Source organism: Crotalus tigris, unplaced genomic scaffold, assembly GCF_016545835.1.
Source record: "Crotalus tigris isolate CLP2741 ecotype Arizona unplaced genomic scaffold, ASM1654583v1 scf7180000024308.805542, whole genome shotgun sequence".
NCBI classification, from domain to species: domain Eukaryota; kingdom Metazoa; phylum Chordata; class Lepidosauria; order Squamata; family Viperidae; genus Crotalus; species Crotalus tigris.
Genome location: NW_024100480.1, coordinates 315,317 through 336,738, shown reverse-complemented (window position 1 = coordinate 336,738; position 21,422 = coordinate 315,317). Strand labels below are relative to the sequence as shown.

The 21,422-nt window shown below is 43.7% G+C and overlaps 1 protein-coding gene across 4 annotated transcripts in view; it reads left to right on the top strand.

The window, feature by feature from the left end:
• Window positions 1-21,422, top strand: part of EXOC4 (exocyst complex component 4) — a 281,528-nt gene that overhangs the window by 143,556 nt on the left and 116,550 nt on the right. The gene's annotated exons all lie outside the window — the stretch shown is intronic.

Genomic DNA, 21,422 nt, shown 5'->3' with positions numbered 1-21,422 from the left:
TTCAGCACGTAAATGACTAAAAAAGAGCAAATGGATGGAAGAAAATTAACGTACAGATTTTTAGTGTGTTGTTTATATCCCTCCTTTATTATTATTTTATAAATCTCAAGAGAATGACCGTACTGAATACTCCTTCCTCCTACTATCATTTTTATAGAGAATGGAATGGAATGGAATGGAATAGAATAACAATAAAATGGAACAGATAAGAATAAGAATGGAATGGAATGGAATGGAAATAGAATGGAATGGAAATAGAATAGAATAGAATAGAATAGAATAGAATAGAATAGAATAGAATAGAATAGAAAATAGGGAATGGGAATAGAATAGAATATAGAATAGAATAGAATAGAATAGAATAGAATAGAATAGAAAATAGGGAATGAGAATAGAATAGAATATAGAATAGAATAGAATAGAATAGAATAGAATAGAATAGAATAGAATAGAATAGAATAGAATAGAATAGAATAGAAAATAGGGAATGGGAATAGAATAGAATAGAATAGAATAGAATAGAATAGAATAGAATAGAATAGAATAGAATAGAATAGAATAGAAAATATGGAATGGAATGGAATGGAATAGAATAGAATAGAATAGAAAAGAAAATAGGGAATGGGAATAGAATAGAATATAGAATATAGAATAGAATAGAATAGAATAGAATAGAAAATAGGGAATGAGAATAGAATAGAATATAGAATAGAATAGAATATAGAATAGAATAGAATAGAATAGAATAGAATAGAATAGAATAGAATAGAATAGAATAGAATGCAGTGGAGTAGAGTAGAGTAGAATAGAAAATATGGAATGGAATGGAAAGGAATAGAAAATATGGAATGGAATAGAATGGAACAGAATGGAATAGATAGGAAATATGGAATGGAAAAGAACAGAATAGAATAGAATGTTCTTTATTGGTCAAATGTGATTGGACACAAGGAATTTGTTATAATATAATACAATACAATACAATATAACATGATATAATTAATATAATATACAATAATACAATACAATACATTCAGCTAAAATGTACTAAGCAACCAGGGAGGGTAACTGCTGGAAATATATTTCATCCTTTTAACTTTTTAAAGCAGAATACACTCAGTTCCTTGAACTTAAAAGAAGATGGAGGCTTAGCTCAGACCATTAAGAAAGGAACTTTTGACCTTCCTTCCATGCTCTGTGATATTTCCCCCCCTTCAGTTGCTGATAAAAAGCTCTGAACTCTAAAGCTGGGCATATCCGGGAAGCTTCTGAGCTATGAAGAGGTCCTTGTGAAGTACCTATTCTGGTTTAAAGCGAGCTGCATGAAAAAGGGAATTTACATTTCGAAAGTTGAATTTTACGCCTTTGGGTGAGTTCTCTCATGCTGAAATAAGGGGAAATAATCTTGGTAATGCCATTTGAAGCAGGGTGTGTGTGTGTGTGTGTGTGTGTGTGAGAGAGAGAGAGAGAGAGAGAGAGAGAGATACAAATAGATGATGGATGGATAGAGATAGATAGATAGATAGATAGATAGATAGATAGATAGATAGATAGATAGATAGATAGATAGATAGATAGATAGATAGGTCTTTGGTTATTCGGGTTTTCTCCCGTGTAAAATTGGAAGTGTCTTGGCGACGTTTCAACAAAGTCTCATTCGTCATCTTCAGAATGGTGTTTTCAGCTTCGTGCTTCAAGGAGCAATGTGTGGTCTTAGCTGTTTCTTCCTTTTAACTGCCAGTGGGGGTATGAACTGATTGGGTGGGAGCTTGGCTGTGTTCTGATTGGGTGGAGGTGTGTTCTGATTGGATTAGATAGATAGATATACATACAAATAGTGGATGGATGGATGGATGGATAGATGATAGATAGATAGATATACATACAAATAGTGGATGGATGGATGGATAGATGATAGATAGATAGATAGATAGATAGATAGATAGATAGATAGATAGATACAAATAGATGATGGATGGATGGATAGATAGATACTGTAATAGATAGATAGATAGATAGATAGATAGATAGATAGATAGATAGATAGATAGATAGATAGATAGATAGATAGATAGACCGACCGTATTTTCTGGTGTATAAGACGACTTTCTAAACCATGAAAATCTTCTCAAAAATCGGGGGTCGTCTTATATGCCCAGTCGTCTTATACACCGGAAAATACAGTAGAGGATGGAGGATGGATGGATGGATGGATGGATGGATGGATGGATGGATGGATAGATAGATAGATAGATAGATAGATAGATAGATAGATCACGAATGGATGAGTGGGTGGATAGATGGATGTGGTGAGACAGACAGACAGACAAACAGATAAAGACAGACAGATCAATCCAACAGAAGACTTAACGATGAAGAACGGTTGTAGGACCTGGGTATATCGGTTGTATTTACTTTTTGAAAAACAGGTTCTCCTTTTTTCTCAGAATAAAGGACGGCGAATCAGTCAGGAGCCGTCTGTAAATTAGGGTGACAAAACCGAAGAAGTTGAAATTTTACTGCCGATGTTTGAAAGAAATTTCTCCCGAGAATTTAAAAAAAAACAGCAAGGTGCATTCAGGTCTCTTTCTGCAGGAGGTACTTTAAAATGAGAAATATCTTGGCCGGTGAGAAGACGGCAACCGCTCACTTGGAATCGGAGTAAGAACAAATTCATGTCACTTTCTTCACCACAATTCAGTCTTTGTTGCTCTTCTCTGCCCTCTTCCTAAAGTCTCAACATCTTTTTGGCATCGTGGTGACCAAACCTGGATGCAGGATTCCAGGTGTGGCCTTACCAAGGCCTTGTAAAGTGGTACTAACACTTCGCGTGATCTTGACTCTATAATTGAAGACTATAGCTTGAAAGAAATTTTCACTAAATAAATATATCCCTTTTTCTTGATTTGTTCTCTATTGAGACGGCATCGATCAGTTCTCTAGTTCTCTTCCAATCTCTTAATTCTTCTCCAGAATGATAATTCCCAATGCGTTATAAAATATTCATTTTTCAAATGCCTTCTGAACTAATTATCTGCACCTAATACTCCTGTCTACAGCTATTTTTCTGTTAGCTTGGCTGGAGTTTCATTTCAAACAAGCTCTCTTGGCTGGTCCCCGTCGCTGATTTTTATCCTTAAAAGGATATTTCCCCACACATGCAAAGCTCATTTTTTAATTTACAAAGATGGTTTCCTTTTTAAATGTTTCATCAGTGTTATATCTCTGCTTCCCGCCCCCCCCGACCTGTATCTTTAAGTACATATTGTTCCGAAACAGCAGTTCAGAGAAGCATTGTTTGCAAGCACTGTAGTACATATTAAATTATCTTATCTCTCAAAATAGAGATTGCACACAAAAGATATCGTTGACCTACGTGCAAAGTAATTCTAACCTGTTGGGTTTTTTTTTTTTTTTACAGATTGCGTGTTTGTTTTGTTTTTTCCTGGTTTTCCACCCACCTTTTCTTTCTTCCCTTTTCTTTCACTTGGAAAGGAAAAAAAATAAAATAAGAAAAGGTAACCTCATTTCGAAGGAAAGTTAAAGAAATTTATCTTTAAGTCATTTGATCCCGGGGAAGAGGGGGTTTATTTAATTTAAAAAGACATTAGCATAAGCGCTGATCACTTTTTAAAAATAGAAACTTCATTTTCTAGGTTTCTTGCTAGAGCCTTATTAAAAATATAACCGAGTTCGTTTCAAAATATGATTAATAAATACAGCCCGAATTGCTGCTCGATTCATTCTTTACTATCAGTGCATTGTAAAATGTACATGAATTTACAGTTGAAAACTGAATGTAATTCAATTCAGCGATCCCCAATGAATTATGGGTTTTTTTTTAATTCTCTCTGCCAAATCTTTCCTTAAGGCAAGGATGATAATGGTGATCCTTGACTTATGACCACAGTTGAGCCCAAAATTTTCATTGCTAGGCAAGACAGCTAAGTTTCTTACAATAACAATAATAGAGTTAGAAGGGACTTTGAAGGTCATCTAGTCCAACCTCCTGCTCAGGCAAGAAATCCTAGACCAGGGGTCTTCAAACTTGGACCCCTTCAACTCCCAGAATTCCTCAGCCAGCCTCCATTTTGTTTGTTTAGATTTAAGACAGGGGTCTTCAAACTTGGCCCTTTGATGACTTGTGGACTTCAACTCCCAGAATTCCTCAGCCAGCCTCCATTTTGTTTGTTTAGATTTAAGACAGGGGTCTTCAAACTTGGCCCTTTGATGACTTGTGGACTTCAACTCCCAGAATTCCTTAGCCAGCATGCCTGGCTAAGGAATTCTGGGAGTTGAAATCCACGTCATCAAAGGGACAAGTTTGAAACTCCTGCCTTATATCATTCCAGACAAATAGCTGTTCAATCTCTTCTTAAAAACCAGTGTTGGTGCATTCACAGCTTCTAGAGGCAAGGAGTTCCACTGGTTAATTGTTCTCCTGTCCAGAAATTTCTCCTTAGTTCTAGATTGGGTCTCTCCTTGGTTAGTTTTCATCTATTGCTTCTTATCCTGCCTTCTGGTGCTTTGGAGAATAGGTTGACCCCCCCCCTCTTCTTTGTGGCAGCTCCTCAAATATCGGGACCCTGCTATCACGTCACCCCTAGTCCTTCAGCCGGGATATCTGCAATAGAGCTCTTTGATTGATGTGCCCATATTTGATATAAATGTAAAGATTTAGATGCAGAAAAGAGAACTTCTTCAGAAAACATTCTTTAGCAAGCATAAACATTCAGGCTCTCCATTGGGTGTTAATACTTTGCCTTTGAGCCGTTAAAGACCCTTTTTGAAGTGTTCCGAATGCAGAGAAGCCTCCGTAATTTGAAACTTGGGCTAAATAAATCTTGTTTTTCAAGAGGGTCTTTAATGCTGCGATTTAGCATCTGTTACTTTATGAGCTCTGAATGGGTTGCAGAAAATGTATTATTTTTTTTTCCACCTCCCAGACGGAAGAGGTTGACAACTGTGGCTTTGAGACGGGGTAATAAGAGGAATTGTGTGTACGTCAATAAAATATTCCTCTGTTCAACCAGTGTTCCCCTTCTATTTGACATTTGTAGTTCACGTTGAGCAGGTCTCTTCTTTGGAAGAAAAAAAAGAGAGAGAGAAGTCCATAGGAAATAGATAGATAGATAGATAGATAGGTAGATAGATAGATAAAAAGGCGTTCACCAGGAGATAAAAACAATACAGTTTTAATAGATAAAACCAAGCTTTCGATGGCTAGGAATCTGCCATCATCGTCAGGGTACAAACCAATCGGTAAGGAAACTTGCTTATGAGTACAGCCGCGCCCGCATTCTGCGCATGGACCTCGTGACGCGGGCGCGGCTGTACTCATATATATATATATATATATATATATATATATATATATATATATATATATGAGTACAAAAGTTTCCTACCCCTGTCGTAAGTCCTCCTGTTTAAGCGGTGAGCCTCCTAGACCAGGGGTAGGCAACCTTGGCTCTTTTATGACTGGTGGACTTCAACTCCCAGAATTCCTGAGCCAGCATGAGGGAACTATGGCCCCTTCATGACTGGTGGACTTCAACTCCCAGAATTCCTGAGCCAGCCTGGCTCAGCTTGGAAACCTCTCCCTTTCCCCTCAGCATGGCTGGCTCAGGAATTCTGGGAGTTGAAGTCCACCAGTCATAAAAGAGCCAAAGTTACCTACCCCTGCCCTATACCATTTCAGACAAATGGCTTTCCAGACTCTTCTTAAAATCCTCCAGTGACGGAGCGCCCACGATTTCTGGTGGCAAGCTGTTCCCCTGGTTAACTGTCCTTAATTCCAGGTTGCTTCTCCCCTTGATGAGTTTCCATCTATTGTTTCTTGTCCTGCCCTCTGGTCCTTTGGAGAATAATTTGACCCCCTCCTCTTCTTTGTGGCAGCCCCTCAAATACTGGAATACGGGTTTTAGAACGACGATCCCTGTTTCCGCTTATTTTAAAAAGACGCGTGGGTGTTTCCATCTTGAAAGTTGGAGGGTTACCTTTCCTTTGTTACCTGTGCAGGTAGGGCCATCCTGTCTCCCCCTTCCCCGCTCCCGCCTCAGAGCCACACGGCTTTGCCTGCACTTTGGCCCGGTGCCTCCTGGCCGCCGGGGGGGCCCCTCGCAGCTGATGGCTTCCATTGGAAAAGGGCTCCATTAATTGCTCATTCTGTTCCGCGACTTTGTTGCTGACAGATGGTCACACTGAATGTTTAAAACGTCGGAGACCTCTGGATGCTTCCTTCTGCTTCCCAGCGCCAAGATTTGCCAAAATTGGAGGGGGGGGAGCCTCCTCACATCGTGGCGCCCCCTCCCAGTCTTTCAACAGACTGTTGCAAACTTTTATTCTTTTTACAGTAAATTGTCTTCTCTCTCTCTCTCTCTCTCTCTCTCTCTCTCTCTCTCTCTCTCTCTCTCTCTCTCCCCCCCCCCGCCTCTCTGCCTCTCTTTCTCTCTCTCTCTCCCCCATGTCTCTCTCTCTCTCTGCCTCTTTCTCTGTCTCTTTCTCTCATTCTCTCTCTCTCCGCCTCTTTTTCTCTCTCTCTTTGTCTCTCTCCACCTCTCTCTCTTTTTCCACCTCTCTCTCTTTCTCTCTCTCTCTCTCCCCGCCTCTCTCTCTTTCTCTCTCTCTCTTTCCTCTCTCTGCCTCTATCTTTCTCTCTGCCTCTCTCTCTCCCTCTTTCTCTCTCCGTCTCTCTCTCTCACTCTTTCTTTCTCCGCCTCTCTTTCTCTCTCTCTCTTTTTCTCTTTTTTTCTCTCTGCCTCTCTCTCTCCCTGCCTTTCCCTCCCTCTCTCTCTCTCTTTCTCTGCCTCTCTGCCTCTTTCTCTTTCTTTCTCTCTCTCTCTCCCCCATCTCTCTCTCTCTCTCTCTCTCCTCTCTCCTCTCTCTGCCTCTATCTTTCTCTCCACCTCTCTCTCTCTTTCTCTTTCTCTCTCTCTCTTCCCATGTCTCTCTCTCTCTCTCTCTCTCTCTCTCTCTCTCTCTCTCTCGCCTCTCTTTCTCTCCACCTATCTCTCTCTCTGCCTCTCTCTCTTTCTCTCCGTCTCTTTCTCTCTCTCTTTTCCTCTTTCTCTCTCCGCCTTTTTCTCTCTCTCTCCATCTCTCTCTTTCTCTCTCTCCTCCTCCTCTTTCTCTCTCCACCTCTCTCTCTCTCTCACTCTCTCTCTCTCTCTCTCTCTCTCTCCTCAAAGAAAGAATCAATACGTTATTACAGACTTGCATGCAGAGCAAATGCCAACTGATCTGATGGATGAGTTAATGGTTTTATTTTTTTAACCTCTTTTGGCCTGGTAATAGGGCCTGCATAAGGCGGGGCAGGAGGAGACTGGGGTAACAAGAAGGTGAGCCTACAGTTTATCAAGATTATTTTAAGTGGATTTTATCTGGCGGGGCTGTTGAAACAGCTTTCTGTCCATCACACTAGAGGAGAGCTACTTTTTTGCGGAGTGGACAATGACTTAAACTTTTGAGCGGGCTTCCCTGGAAGTTAGCAGGTTCAGAACAAAAATTGAATAATACACAGATCACATGCTAGATCCTTCGGCATTTATGTATTTATATATATTTATCCCATCTTTATTATTTTATATCTAACTCAAGGTGTTTTCTCCAAAGCAACAACCTTGTGAGGTGGATTGTGCTGAAAGGAGGGGGGCTGGCCCAAAATCACCCAGTCAGCTTTCAGGCCTAAGGCAGGACTAGAACTCACCATCTCCTGGCGATTGGTCCAAAATCATCCAGCTGACGGTCATGCCTAAGACGGAACTAGAACTCACAGTTCCCTGATGATTGGCCCAAAGTAACCTAGTTAGTTTCCATATGCCAAGCAGGACTAGAACACACCCTCTCCTGGCGATTGGCCCAAAGTCACCCAATTGGCTTTTATGTATAAGACGGGACTAGAACTCTGTGCCTCCTGCTGATTGGCTAAAGTCACCCAGCCAGCTGTTGGGTCCACGGTGGGAGTAGAACTCACCACCTCCCAGTGATTGGCCCAAAGTCACCCAGCCAGCTTTTGTGTCCTAGGCAGGACTAGAATTCACCATCTCCTGGTTATTAGCCGAGTGCCTTCACCACTAGACCTGTGAACTAGAATTTATTGCTAAAACTGCCATTTTAGGATGTTCGGTGCTGTTAGACACCCATTGGTTTGAAAGCCCTTTTCTCCACTTCTCTTAGGACAGTGGTTCTCAACCTTTTTAATGCTGCGACCCCCAACCGGTCGTAAGTCGAGGACTACTCAACCGGTCATAAGTCGAGAACTACTCAACTGGTGCAGCACCGTTTGCAGAATGGGACTTTTGGCGGGCTCAGCAGGACAGAGACAGCCCAGACAATTCCTATTGGCTTTGGAAAGCCAATAGAATTGGAGTCTATTCAAGAGAGTCTATTCTATTGGCTTTCAAAAGCCAATAGAAGAAAAGGGAGTAGCACAGCTAAGGAAAAGGGGGAAAAAATGGCGGACTGCATTGTTTGGTGACCCCCGTGAAATGGTTGTTCGACCCCAAATGGGGTCCCGACCCACAGGTTGAGAACCACTGTCTTCGGAAGTATTCTCCCATTCCAAATTTGACCAATAGCAAGAAGATTAAGGATAATTTCCATCTGGGAAAAGCCAACAAGTGTAATACATGACAGGGAGTGCTGCTTGCCTCCGAAGTTATATGAAATTGCGACGTTGGCAGACATCAACGAGGGACTTTCGTTTTCAAGAAGAGGAATCTTTGCTGACTCGGTTTCCCTTTGGGTAGAATTGGTGACCGCTAATTCCAGGTTTTCCCAGTTGCAATGTATGGCTGTGAAAGCTGGACCATAAGAAAGGCTGAGCGCCAAAGAATGGAGGCCTTTGAACTCTGGTGCTGGAGAAGACTCCTGCGAGTCCCCTGGACTGCAAGGTGATCCAACCGGTCAGTCCTGGAGGAGATCAACCCTGACTGCTCTTTAGAAGGCCAGATCCTGAAGTGGAAACTCAAGTCCTTTGGCCACCTAATGAGAAGGAAGGACTCACTGGAGAAGAGCCTGATGCTTGGAAAGATTGAGGGCAATAGAAGAAGGGGATGACAGAGAATGAGATGGCTGGATGGAGTCCCTGAAGCAGGAGGCGTAAGCTTCAATGGACTCCAGAAGATGGTAGAGGACAGGAAGGCCTGGAGGAACGTTGTCCATGCGGTCGCGATGGGTCAGACACGACTTCGCAACCAACAACAACAATTCCAGCCCATGAGAGAAGTCATATCAACATTACCCATTCAAGCTACAAGGCGTGCCTGTTTCCTGATTATTTAGTTACCACAACAAAGGAAAAAGAAAAAAGAAAAAATGCAGAATTTAAAAAGCTGGCACAGCAATCCATCACATCTCAAAATTCAATTTCTCTCTCTCTTTTTAAAAAAACTTTTCCTGAAGCTTTCTCCCGGCTTGAAAATGATGAAAAACCTAATAACTTTTTTTTTTTTTTGCCTGTGCATGTTTTTTCCCCGGGGCTTATGGTAAATACCAGGCACTAGGATACTGTTGAAATTAACTTGGAAATATAAAAATGTAAGCTACGCCTCTCCTCACATACACCCTCCTCTCCTGGGTGTCAGAGGAGGGGGGGAAAAACACAACTTGATGATATTCTTCATAATGACTGTGTCCTCAATTCGAGACAAGGCTGCCTGCCTTCATGACCACTTGTTAAGCTGAAAAACGAATGGGAAGGACGACATAAATAATAAAAGAACTGAAAATGCTTGCAATTTTGTAAACCGAGCAGTTTTGGTCACCACGATGTAAAAAAGATGTTGAGACTCTAGAAAGAGTACAGAGAAGAGCAACAAAGATGATTAGAGGACTGGAGGCTAAAACATATAAGGAACAGTTGCTGGAATTGGGTATGTCTAGTTTAACGAAGAGAAGGACAAGGGGGGACATGATAGCAGTATTCTAATATCTCAGGGGCTGCCCCAAAGCAGAGGGAGTCAAGCTATTCTCCAAAGCACCTGAAGGCAGGAGAAGAAGCAACAGATGGAAACTCATCAAGGAGAGAAGCAATCTAGAACTAAGGAGAAACTTCCTGATAGTGAAAACAATTAACCAGTGGAATTCCTTGCCTCCAGAAGCGGTGAATGCACCAACACTGGAAGTTTTTAAGAAGAGACTGGACAGCCATTTGTCTGAAATGGTACAGGGTTTCCTGCCTGAGCAGGGGGCTGGACTAGATGACCTCCAAGGTCCCTTCCAACTATTATTATTATTATTATTATTTATGGATCATTGCACAGTCAGCCAGATGTTCAGACTGGATTTGGCATTTTGTCTACCTATCGAGTCCTTACCCAGGACCTGGGATAGGCAGATGTGGATGTTTGATGGTATTACAGATCTCATCGCAGGATGGAAGCAGTTCCTAATAAGGCCGCCTTTTGCAATTGACTAATAGCGAATTTGTCAATGCCAATGGTGTTCAAGTGGTGCTCCAGTTGTTTTGGGATTGCATCCAAGGAGCCTATTACTGGGTGCAATCCCAAAACAACTTCTTCTTCTCCTCCTCCTCCTCCTCCTCCTCCTCCTCCTCCTCCTCCTCCTCCTTATTATTATTATTATTATTATTATTAGGACCTTGGAGGTCATCTATTCCAGCCCCCTACTCAGGCAGGAAACCCTTTACCATTTCAGACAAATGGCTGTCCGGTCTCTTCTTAAAAACTTCCAGCGTTGGAGCACTTGATTGTATGATTTCCCAGCACACTGCAGCCGTCACAAATATGAACCATTTATGCCAACCGTCATAAATACGAACCGTTTATGCCCACCATCATAAATACAAACCATTTATGCCAACCGTCGTAAATAGAAAACCGAGTCATTTTGATGACGTGACCGTGGGGACCGTGCAACAGTGGTACGTATGAAGAGTGGTCCTACGTTGCTTTTTTTTTTTTTTAAAGGGCTGTTGTAACTTTGAACAGACACTAAATGAAGTGTTGTAAATCGAGGGCTCCTTGTGATCTAAAACCCAAAGTTGTGCGTCTCCTCGTTGGGTGGACCTACCCTCCATTCCATCCATCGACAGGGAAGAAATGAACGTAATTGTGGAGGCAGACTGGAGTTGGAACGGCAGATGGTTCCAGCAAATATCAACGAGCGACACAGATTGAAATATTAAAGAGAAAAGGTCAACTCCCTAAAAGAAAGACAAACAGAACTTCAACACAAAAGACCGGGTCGGAGAGCCAAGCCATGATTTCTCATCTTTCACAACTTTTTAAGGGGAGGGGGGGGGGGAAGAATAGAAAAAATAGAATCGCTTCACCTCATCTGAAAAAAAGATTAAAATGTGTTCCACATGATCTTGCACGGTGGATCGTAAGCTCTGGAAAATTGCTGCAGGATAACCTAGATCAGGGTTATTATCTTCGTGACCTGTGGACATCAATTCCCAGAATTCCCGAGCCAGCTAGGAATTCTGGGTGTTGAAGTCCACAGGTTGCCAAGTTGCCATCGTGGCCCACACCACTTACCTAGAGGGTTCAAAAAAGTCAAGATGGGGGCCACAGCGGCAAAATGGAAGCCCCACCCCATTTTATGTGTACATTCTGCATGTGACGCCTTTCAAAAAAGGGTGGGTGGGGCTTCTATTGTGAATGTGAATTCTAGTCTTCTAGGTGTTTCCTTCCTTCCTTCCTTCCTTCCTTCCTTCCTTCCTTCCTTCCTTCCTTCCTTCCTTCCTTCCTTCATGGCTAAGGCAAGACTAGAACGCACCGATTCCTGGTCATTGCCCCAAACTCACCCAGCCAGGTTTCATGGCTAAGGCAGAACTAAAACTAACCGTCTCCTGGTGATTGGCCCAAAGTCACCCAGCCGGCTTTCGTGCCTAAGGCGGGACTAGAACTCACCGTCTCCTGGTGATTGGCCCAAAGTCACCCATCCGGCTTTCGTGCCTAAGGCGGGACTAAAGCTCATTGTCTCCTGGTGATTGGCTCAAAGTCACCCAGCCGACTTTCATGCCTCGGTTGGGACTAGAATTCTCAGTCTGCTGGTGATTGGCCCAAAGTCACCCAGATGGCTTTCAAGCCTCAGTCGGCACTAGAACTCGTCGTCTCCTGGTGATTGACCCAAAGTCACCCCACTGGTTTTCACGCCTAAGGCAAGACTAGAACTCACCATCATCTGCTTTCTAGCCTGACGCCTTAACTCATTAGACCAGCGGTTCTCAACCTGTGGGTCGGGACCCCCTTTGGGGTCGAACGACCATTTCACGGGGGTCGCCAAACAACGCAGTCTGCCATTTTCCCCCCCTTTTCCTTAGCTCTGCTATTCCCTTTTATTCTATTGGCTTTTGAAAGCCAATAGAATAGACTCTCTTGAATAGAGTCTAATTCTATTGGCTTTCAAAAGCCAATAGGAATTGTCCAGGCTGTCTCTGCCCTGCTGAGCCCACCAAAAGTCCCATTCTGCAAACGGTGCTGCACCCGTTGAGTAGTCCTTGACTTACGACCGGTTGAGTAGTCCTCGACTTACGACCGGTTGGGGGTCGCGGCATTAAAAAGGTTGAGAACCACTGCATTAGACCAAACCGACTCTTCCCTTTGACCTGGAACCTGTTTTTTTCCAGGAAGGGAAAAATATCCTTGTTGAATACTTAATACACAGCTAGCGTAGAGGCAAAGCCATTAGCAGCATGCATCTGCCTGTCTAAACGTGGCTGTGGGAATGCATGGAGAGAGTGAGTTACCATTAATGGTGGCAGAAAGCCTTTCTTTGGGTAAAATTATCTTCGCGTAACATTTCCAGGAATTATCCAGTGACTCCAACAAGGAGACATTGCTGCATTTCTATTTTTTTAAAAAGCAACACAACATTTTGATTCTTTTGAGCGGTGTTCCCCGAGGACTGAATGCGGAACGAAGCTTCATTATCTAAATTATGGTGCCCGGACGCTGCCTTATATCGGGCCTGGCATTTCTCACCCGCCAATCCTTCGGGGAGTTGACATTTTCCAACGTACAGAATTTCCTCCGCCCTAGTCAGCTTTATTATCCTTAACCCAAATGGAAAAATTTGCTTCCTGGAAGCCAGATGGCCCAAACTTGCCTAAGTGGGCAGATCATTAGGGAACAATGGCACCCCAGGATACAATTAGTTCTAGCGAGAGGACAGGTCATCGGTTTACACTGATACTTTCTGAAGACATGATGAGATTGTTGGCGGAAGAGGGTCTGGGCCAGGAGTAGGCAACCATGGCTCTTTTATGACTTGTGGACTTCAACTCCCAGAATTCCTCAGCCAGCCATGTTGAGGGGAAAGGGAAAGATTTCCAAGCTGAGCCAGGCTGGCTCAGGAATTCTGGGAGTTGAAGTCCCCAAGTCATGAAGGGGCCATAGTTCCCTCATGCTGGCTCAGGAATTCTGGGAGTTGAAGTCCCCGAGTCATGAAGGGGCCATAGTTCCCTCATGCTGGCTCAGGAATTCTGGGAGGAAGTCCCCGAGTCATGAAGGGGCCCTAGTTCCCTCATGCTGGCTCAGGAATTCTGGGAGTTGAAGTCCACCAGTCATGAAGGGGCCATATTTCCGTCATGCTGGCTCAGGAATTCTGGGAGTTGAAGTCCACGAGTCATGAGGAGGCCATAGTTCCCCCATGCTGGCTCAGGAATTCTGGGAGTTGAAGTCCACGAGTCATGAGGGGGCCATAGTTCCCTCATGCTGGCTCAGGAATTCTGGGAGTTGAAGTCCCCAAGTCATAAAAGAGCCAGGCTAATTCTGCCAAATGCCAGTAGTTCGAATCTCACAGGCTCAAGGTTGACCTCAGCTGTCCATCCTTCCGAGGTCGGTCAAACGAGGACCCAGAGGTTGGCGGGCAAAATGCTGACTCTGCAAACCGCTTAGAAAGGGCTGTAAAGCACTGTGAAGCAGTATATAAGCGTAAGGCCTATTCCTAAGTCGGAAGGAAGGGAGGGAGGGAGGAAGGGAGGGAGGGAGGGAGGGAGGGAGGGAGGAAAGGAGGAAGGGAGGGAGGGAGGAAAGGAAGGAGGGAGGGAGGGAGGAAGGAAGGGAGGGAGGGAGGGAGGGAGGGAGGAAGGGAGGGAGGGAGGAAAGGAAGGAGGGAGGGAGGAAGGAAGGGAGGGAGGGAGGGAGGGAGGAAAGGAGGAAGGGAGGGAGGGAGGAAAGGAAGGAGGGAGGCAGGGAAGGCAGTGGTAGTGCAGTGGTTAGAATGCAGTACTGCAGGCAAACTCTGCCCACTGCCTGGAGTTGGAGGACCGTTGGAGGTCAACAGGCTGACTCTGTAAACAGCTTGGAGAGGGGCTGTAAAGTAGTTTGTAAGCGGTACATAAGTCTAAGTGCTGTTGCTCTTACTGTGGCTAGCTTCCCAGCTCTCTTCTTTGGAGCTCATGTTTTCTTTTACAAGTCTGTCCCTCTGCGCTGTCAGACCAATATCGAGAAACATTTATTTATTTATTTATTTATTTTTGGTCTTCTGGAGAGCCACGTCTGCATTGAAATGCGGGGATTAAAGCGATCGTCCAATTAACACCAGGTCTGGCGGTTTTCTGAGGCGGCTTGGGAGCGAACGCCCGGGAGGCTTGGAAACGTCTAATCTACCTTTGAGTCTCGGGCGAAATAAAGCAACAAAAATGAGGTGGGGGAGCCCATCTCGAGATAATTACGGGCGAACAGGTCGAGTAACCGCCACCTGAAAGTTCACGACCGCCGCGATCCGGTCCTGGCTGATGCAAATCAGAAATTGTGGCTTTTGTGCTCGGCTGGCTATAGACAATCTATTTAGGGACCCCTTCCGGAGAGGGAAGAAAAAGCCGTATTATTATTATTATCATCCGGATTCTGCGTACGCGTTCCTTGATAACGTATTAATTCGGACTTCTTTTGTGTGCATGTAAGTTACGCCTGGTTTTCCCGCTCCCACCCACCCCTCGTTCTTCCAGATTGATTGAGATATCACAGCTCAAAATAAATCAGCGGGATCTATCTCTTCTCAGAGGTTTCAGCTGATATCTATCTATCTATCTATCTATCTATCTATCTATCTATCTATCTATTTTTCTATCTATCTACCTATCTATCTATCTATCTATCTATCTATCTATCTATCTATCTATCTATCTATCTATCTATCTATCTATCTATCTATCTATCTATCTCAGTGTTTCTCAACCATGACAATTTTAAGGCATGTGGACTTCAACAAATGAAGTCCACATGCCTTAAAATTGTCAAGGTTGAGAAACACTGAAATTCTATCTAATTTTGAGCGAGACCACAAAGGGTTCATTAGCTCATCTGGCAAATTTGCAGCCAATTTATTAAATTTCCCTCCGAATGGCTCTGAAGCAGGTGCGATTCCTTCAGCCTAGTTGTTGTTTTTTTGTTGTTCCAGTCCCTGGATTGCCACATTTAATCTACCTAAAATTATCGATGTACGAAGAGGCCCTTTTTAATGTGCTTTATTGACCCAGTTTGCGTGAGGGCAGCAAATAGATTCAAGGCGATTTCAAAAACAACGTGTTCCTAAATTCCAGGGTTGATTCCCCCCCCCCCCCGTTATATATTTCACTTTTGGCCATTAACAATCCTTTGTACTGCTATTTGTTCTCCAAAAAATCTAACCAATTTAGTTCCTGCCCTGAGTAATCCTTGACTCTCCTACAGATAGTCCTTGACTTATGACCAAATTTAAGAGCAAAATTTCCATTACTAAACAAAGTGGTTTTAATAATAATAATAACAACAACAACAACAACAACAACAACTGGGTAAGGACTCGATAGGTAGACAAAATGCCAAATCCAGTCTGAACATCTGGCTGACTGTGCGATGATCCATCAATAATAATAATAAAGTTGGAAGGGACCTTGGAGGTCATCTAGTCCAACCCCCTGCTCAGGGGGTTGGTGAAGCACACCCAATTTTACGACCTGTCACTGCAGTCTTCCCCGCTGCCTTTGTTGCAAAGGGTGATCACATGACCCACGGGACACAGCGACCGTCGTAAATAAGAGCCAGTTGCCAAGCACCCGAGTTCGGTCATGCGATCGTGGCGATGCTGCAGCGGCCGTAAGTGTGGGAAACGGTCATAAGTCTCTTTTTTCAGGTGTAAACCGAGGACTATCTGCAGTGAATTGAGAGGGTGGATGGAAAGGTCAGTTCTACAGGTGGTCCTCAGTTTACGACCGCAGTTCAGCTCAAAATTTCCATTGCCAAGTGAAACATTTAGGAAGTGAGTTTTGCGAGCTTTCTCGCCACAATTGCTAAGCGAATCACCGCGGTCGTTAAGTTAGAAACCCGGTCATTAAGTGAGTCTGACTTCCCCGCGGACTCGGCTTCCCAGGAGATCGCAAAAGGGGGCACTGCGACCGTCATAAATACAAGTCAGTTGCCAAGTCTTTGAATTTCGACCCTGGGGATGGTGGAAAGTGTGAGAAACAGTCCTCAGTCACTTATTTCAGTCCCGTTGTAAATCCAGACAGTCACTAAATGAACTGCTATAAGCCGAGGATTGCCTGTAATTGAAGAAGGACTATTCTTAGCAAGCTAGTCAAAGAGGTTGAGCTTCACAGATTTTCAGCCAGCAAGAAAAATAAGAGTGGAGTTGATGGAGGGGGAATCATTAAAAAAACAATTTAATTTGGACTTTGTCGTAAAATTAAACAGATGGTCGCACCTAAAATTCTCCTTGTACATAAAAGTCAGTCATTCCTCTCGAAATGACTGGAAATAACCTTTTATTTTCCTGGTCTTCAGGACTAACTATGGGTCTGCCTTCCCTCCAGTACAGAGACTTAACTCATTTAGTGATAAAAAAGAGACTTAGGACCGTTTTCCACACTTACGACCGTTGCAGCATTCCCACAGTCATGGTCAAAATTCAAGTGACTCACATTTACGACGGTCGCAGTGTCACGTGATCCCCTTTTGCATCCTTCTGACAAACAAAATCCATGGGGAAGCCGGATTCATTTTTTTAGCCGAATTACTAACTCAGCCTCTGCAGTGATTCACTTTACGACTGTGGCCAGAAAGGTCGTAAAATGGCGGCAAAACTCACCATAAATGTCTCGCTTAGCAACAGAAATTTTGAGCTCACTTGTAGTCGTAAGTCGAGCACTACCCGTAAAGTTTTTTTCTCAGCCGTGGCAACTTTACAATATGTGGATTTCAACCGGCTGGGCTGGGGAATTCTGGGAGTTGAAGTCCACACATCTCAAAGTTTCCCAAGGTTGAGGAACACTGCTTCAAAGGATGGATCCACACTGATTTTCAGAGGATATCCTGGAAAAGTAACACATTTCCCAGAAAGGAGAGGGGGGGAAAAACGGTGCATAGTTAGTGCACAGTACTGTACATTGTGAAAAAATCAGGGTTTGGGGGAAAAAAATGCAGCCTTTTCTTACATTCTGCAACGCAAACCAGAATATGACAAATGCTTCCTGATATAAGAGCGTGTAACGTTTCCCTATTTTGTGCATTATGTTCATTTCACATCAAGACAAAGAGCCTTGCAACGTCCTCCCCCTGGAGTTTGTGTTAGAATCAAGGCTTGCACCTCCACGGCGCCGTGTGCCACGGCATCCTTCTGCATTTGAGCATTTTGGTGCTCCGGGGATTTTTCACGATCCAGCCCAAAGCAATAAAGACGAGATGTGACAAACTCATTCATCATCCTGACTTGGAAGAAAAGTTTACATTTTTTAAAACCTGATTATGCATCTGAAAAGAGGTTGCGTGTTTGGGCCGGCGTACATATCGATGCATTTGATTCTATTATATATAATATATATTTGATTATGTTTGAGGCGTGATATATCTCACTTATCAGATGATAAATGGCCACGAAATTGACCCGCCAACCTTAACAGAAATGAAGGCAGGCACGGCTATTCTTCAATTATTATTATTTTTTTCTCCTCCTGAAACAGATGGAGTGACTTTAAAATATTAAACAGCCGCTCCCGGCATTCAAGATTGAGAGAATCCGAAACAATGGCCTATCTGGAGAGCAGATAACTGCCAGTTGACCAAAGAGCTAACTATAAAATTATATTTCAGAAGCCAATCCATGCATGATAATACATTGGCTTTGTTTGAAGTGATGATGGTTAGGAAATAAATAAATGAATTAGAACATGTGATGCTGTAGCTAAACACAGGGAGTCCTCGGCTTAACAACCCTTTGTTTAGTGACCGTTCAGTTACAATGATACGGAAAAAAGTGATTTACAACCAGGTTTCGCACTTACAAAATTTGCAGCATCCCCATGATCAAAATTCAGGTGTTTGACAACTGGCGTGCATTTATGATGATTGTCCTGTCCTGGGGTCAAGTGGCCATCCTTCCAAGTAGCAAAATTTATGTGGAGAAGCCGGATTCACTTAACAACCGCATGATTTACTTCACAACTTTTGTGATTCGCTTAACAACTGTAGCAGAAAAAGCCATAAGATGGGGCACAGCTCCCTTAAGAACTGTCTCACTTGCTTAGCCACAGAAATTTGGGGTCCATTGTGGTTGTAATTTGAGGACTACCTGTAACCTTAATTCCAAATATTTAAAATCATATACTACTAACCTCACCAGCAGTTATTGTAGGGTTTTATACTGTAGGCCCTAGATTGGGGATTATATTGTCAGGCCTAGATTGGGGGTTATTTTGTAATCCCTAGATTGGGGATCATATTGTAGGCCCTAGATTGGGGATTATATTGTCGGGCCTTGATTGGGGATTATATTGTAGGGCCTAGATTGGGAATTATATCGACGGGCCTAGATTGAGGATTATATTGTAGGCCCTAGATTGGGGATTGTATTGTTGGGCCTAGATTGGGGATTATATTGTAAACCCTAGATTGGGGATTATATTGTAGATCCTAGATTGGGATTATATTGTAGGCCCTAGATTGGGGATTATATCGACGGGCCTAGATTGGGGATTATATTGTAGGGCCTAGATTGGGGATTATATCGACGGGTCTAGATTGAGGATTATATTGTAGGCCCTAGATTGGGGATTATATTGTTGGGCCTAGATTGGGGATCATATTGTAGACTCTAGATTGAGGATTATATTGTAGGGCCTAGATTGGGGATTATATTGTAAACCCTAGATTGCGGATTATATTGTAGGGCCTAGATTGGGGAATATATTGTAGAGTCTAGATTGGGGAATATATTGTAGGGTCTAGATTGGGGAATATATTGTAGGGCCTAGATTATGGATTATATTCTAGGGCCTAGATTGGGGAATATATTGTAGGGCCTAGATTGGGGATTATATTGATGGGCCTAGATTGGGGATTTGATTTATATTGTAAAGCCTAAATTGGGGATTTGGTTTCCTGAGTGCCTTTGAGGAGAATGTCTGCTGTAGAAGAAAAAGAAATTGGTTTGTTGCAGAATATGGAAGTGAAGTCTGGATTTCTTTTCTTTTTTTTTCAGTGAAAAGCAGCCTCACAGGCTTTTTTTTTTTGAGGAGAAAGACCCCCCAAATATAGATATTCCTCAATTTACGACCACAATCATGAGGAGAAACCCAGTTGTAAATTCATTGCGTTTGTTACTCTAGGTGCCCACGTGACCGGACATGTTTGTCGACCTTTTTCCAAAGCGGTCATTAAGCGGATCACCGTGATTATTAAAGCAACGGCGTGGCAGCGAAACAAATCCATTCTTCCCAATTGCTATTCTTTGCCAGAAATCGCCCCCCAAAAGCCTAAAAAATTGCAATTACGTGACTGGACGGCGGAAATGGCTGCTACGCATTATATTTTGACAGGTCACTTTGGCGGCTCTCCTGGGAAAGGAAGGTTTATTTAATTATAAAGGGGGGGTTACTCTGGTTCTTCATCGTAAAATCGATCCCTCCCAATAATATCGACTTATGCGGGATGAGTCACTATAGGAAGACGGCCTCGTCTCCTTTATATTTCTCAGTGTATTTCTGCACCGGAGGTTTAGATGGGCCGCAGGTGAATCAGGCTGGGAGACGTGCCTCCCATCGCACGCCGAGAATCGATAGTTATTTTCTAACAAATGTATATATTTTTTTTACCCCGTTTCCTATTGAGTTTCTGTTGTGTGTACTTTAATTTATAGGGAGCGGAATTGTGGCTCAGACTTTTTCTGAGGGGCTTAATTGTGAGAGGGGGTTATCTGTAATTACAGCCTGGTGTTTTGTTTTTGTTTTTTTTAAACACCAAACAAACTTAAGAGGTCAGCTCTCAGTTGCTTCTCCGTACATCTGGAAAATTTTAGGGAAAATGAAAAGGGCTCTGCGGAGGAGATGCCACGTCTGGCTCTGCGTGAGGAGGCGTCCGTTCTGCATGGACAATCAAGTTGGCTTATTTGGCTGTTCTGCATGGACAACCAAGTTGGCTTATTTGGCCGTTCTGCACGGACAACCAAGTTGGCTTATTTGGCCGTTCAAGGCCAAACAGAACAAAGTACACTTGATTGGTTCTTCTTCCTCCTCCTCCTTCCCTCCTCCTCTTCTCACTCTCTTTGTCCTCCTCCACTCCTTCCTCCTCATCCCCCTCCTCCTTCTTGCTACCTTCTTCCTCCTCCTTCTTCTTCTCCTTTCTCCTGCCACCCTCTTCCTCCCCTCCTTCCTCCTCCTCCCCCTCCTCCTCTTCCTCCTCCTGCCACCCTTTTCCTCTTCCTTCTCCCATCCTCTTTCTCCTCCTCCTTCCTTCTCCTCCTCCTCCTCCTTTCTCCTTCTCTTCCTCCTGCCACCCTCTTCCTCCCTTCCTATTCTTCCTCCTCCTGCCACTCTCTTCCTCCTCCTCCCACCCTCTTTCTCCTCCTCCTCCTCCTTTCTCCTTCCTCCTGCCACCTTCTTCCTCTTCCTCACCTCCTCCCTATTTATTTATTTATTTATTTATTTATTTATGAGACTTATATACCGCTTTAAGTGCAAGCACTCTCTAAGCGGTGTACACCAGTAAGCAATGTCTATATATATTTACATTGCCCCCAACAATCTGGGTCCTCATTTTACCTACCCCGGAAGGATGGAAGGCTGAGTCAACCTTGAGCCGGTGAGATTTGAACCGCTGACCTGCTGAACACAGTCAGCTAAAGTGGCCTGCAATACTGCACTCTAACTGCTGCGCCACCTCGGCTCATATTCCCCCTCCTCTTCCTCCTCCTGCCACCCTTTTCCTCTTCCTCCCCTCCCTCCTCCTCCTCTTCCTCCTCCTGCCACCCTCTTCCTCCTCCTCTTCCTTTTCCTTCCAAACCCCACTCCCTTGTAGTACTGGTGATGTTACCTTGTTGGGTTATGAAATGTCTACAAGAAAACAACCAAGTTCAAAGAGTGCCAAGGACCTCACAGTCCTCCTCTCCCCCTCCTCTTCCTTCTCCTGCCACCTTCTTCCTCCCCACTTCCTCCTCTTCCTCCCCCTCCCCTCCCCCTCCTCCTCCACTCCAAA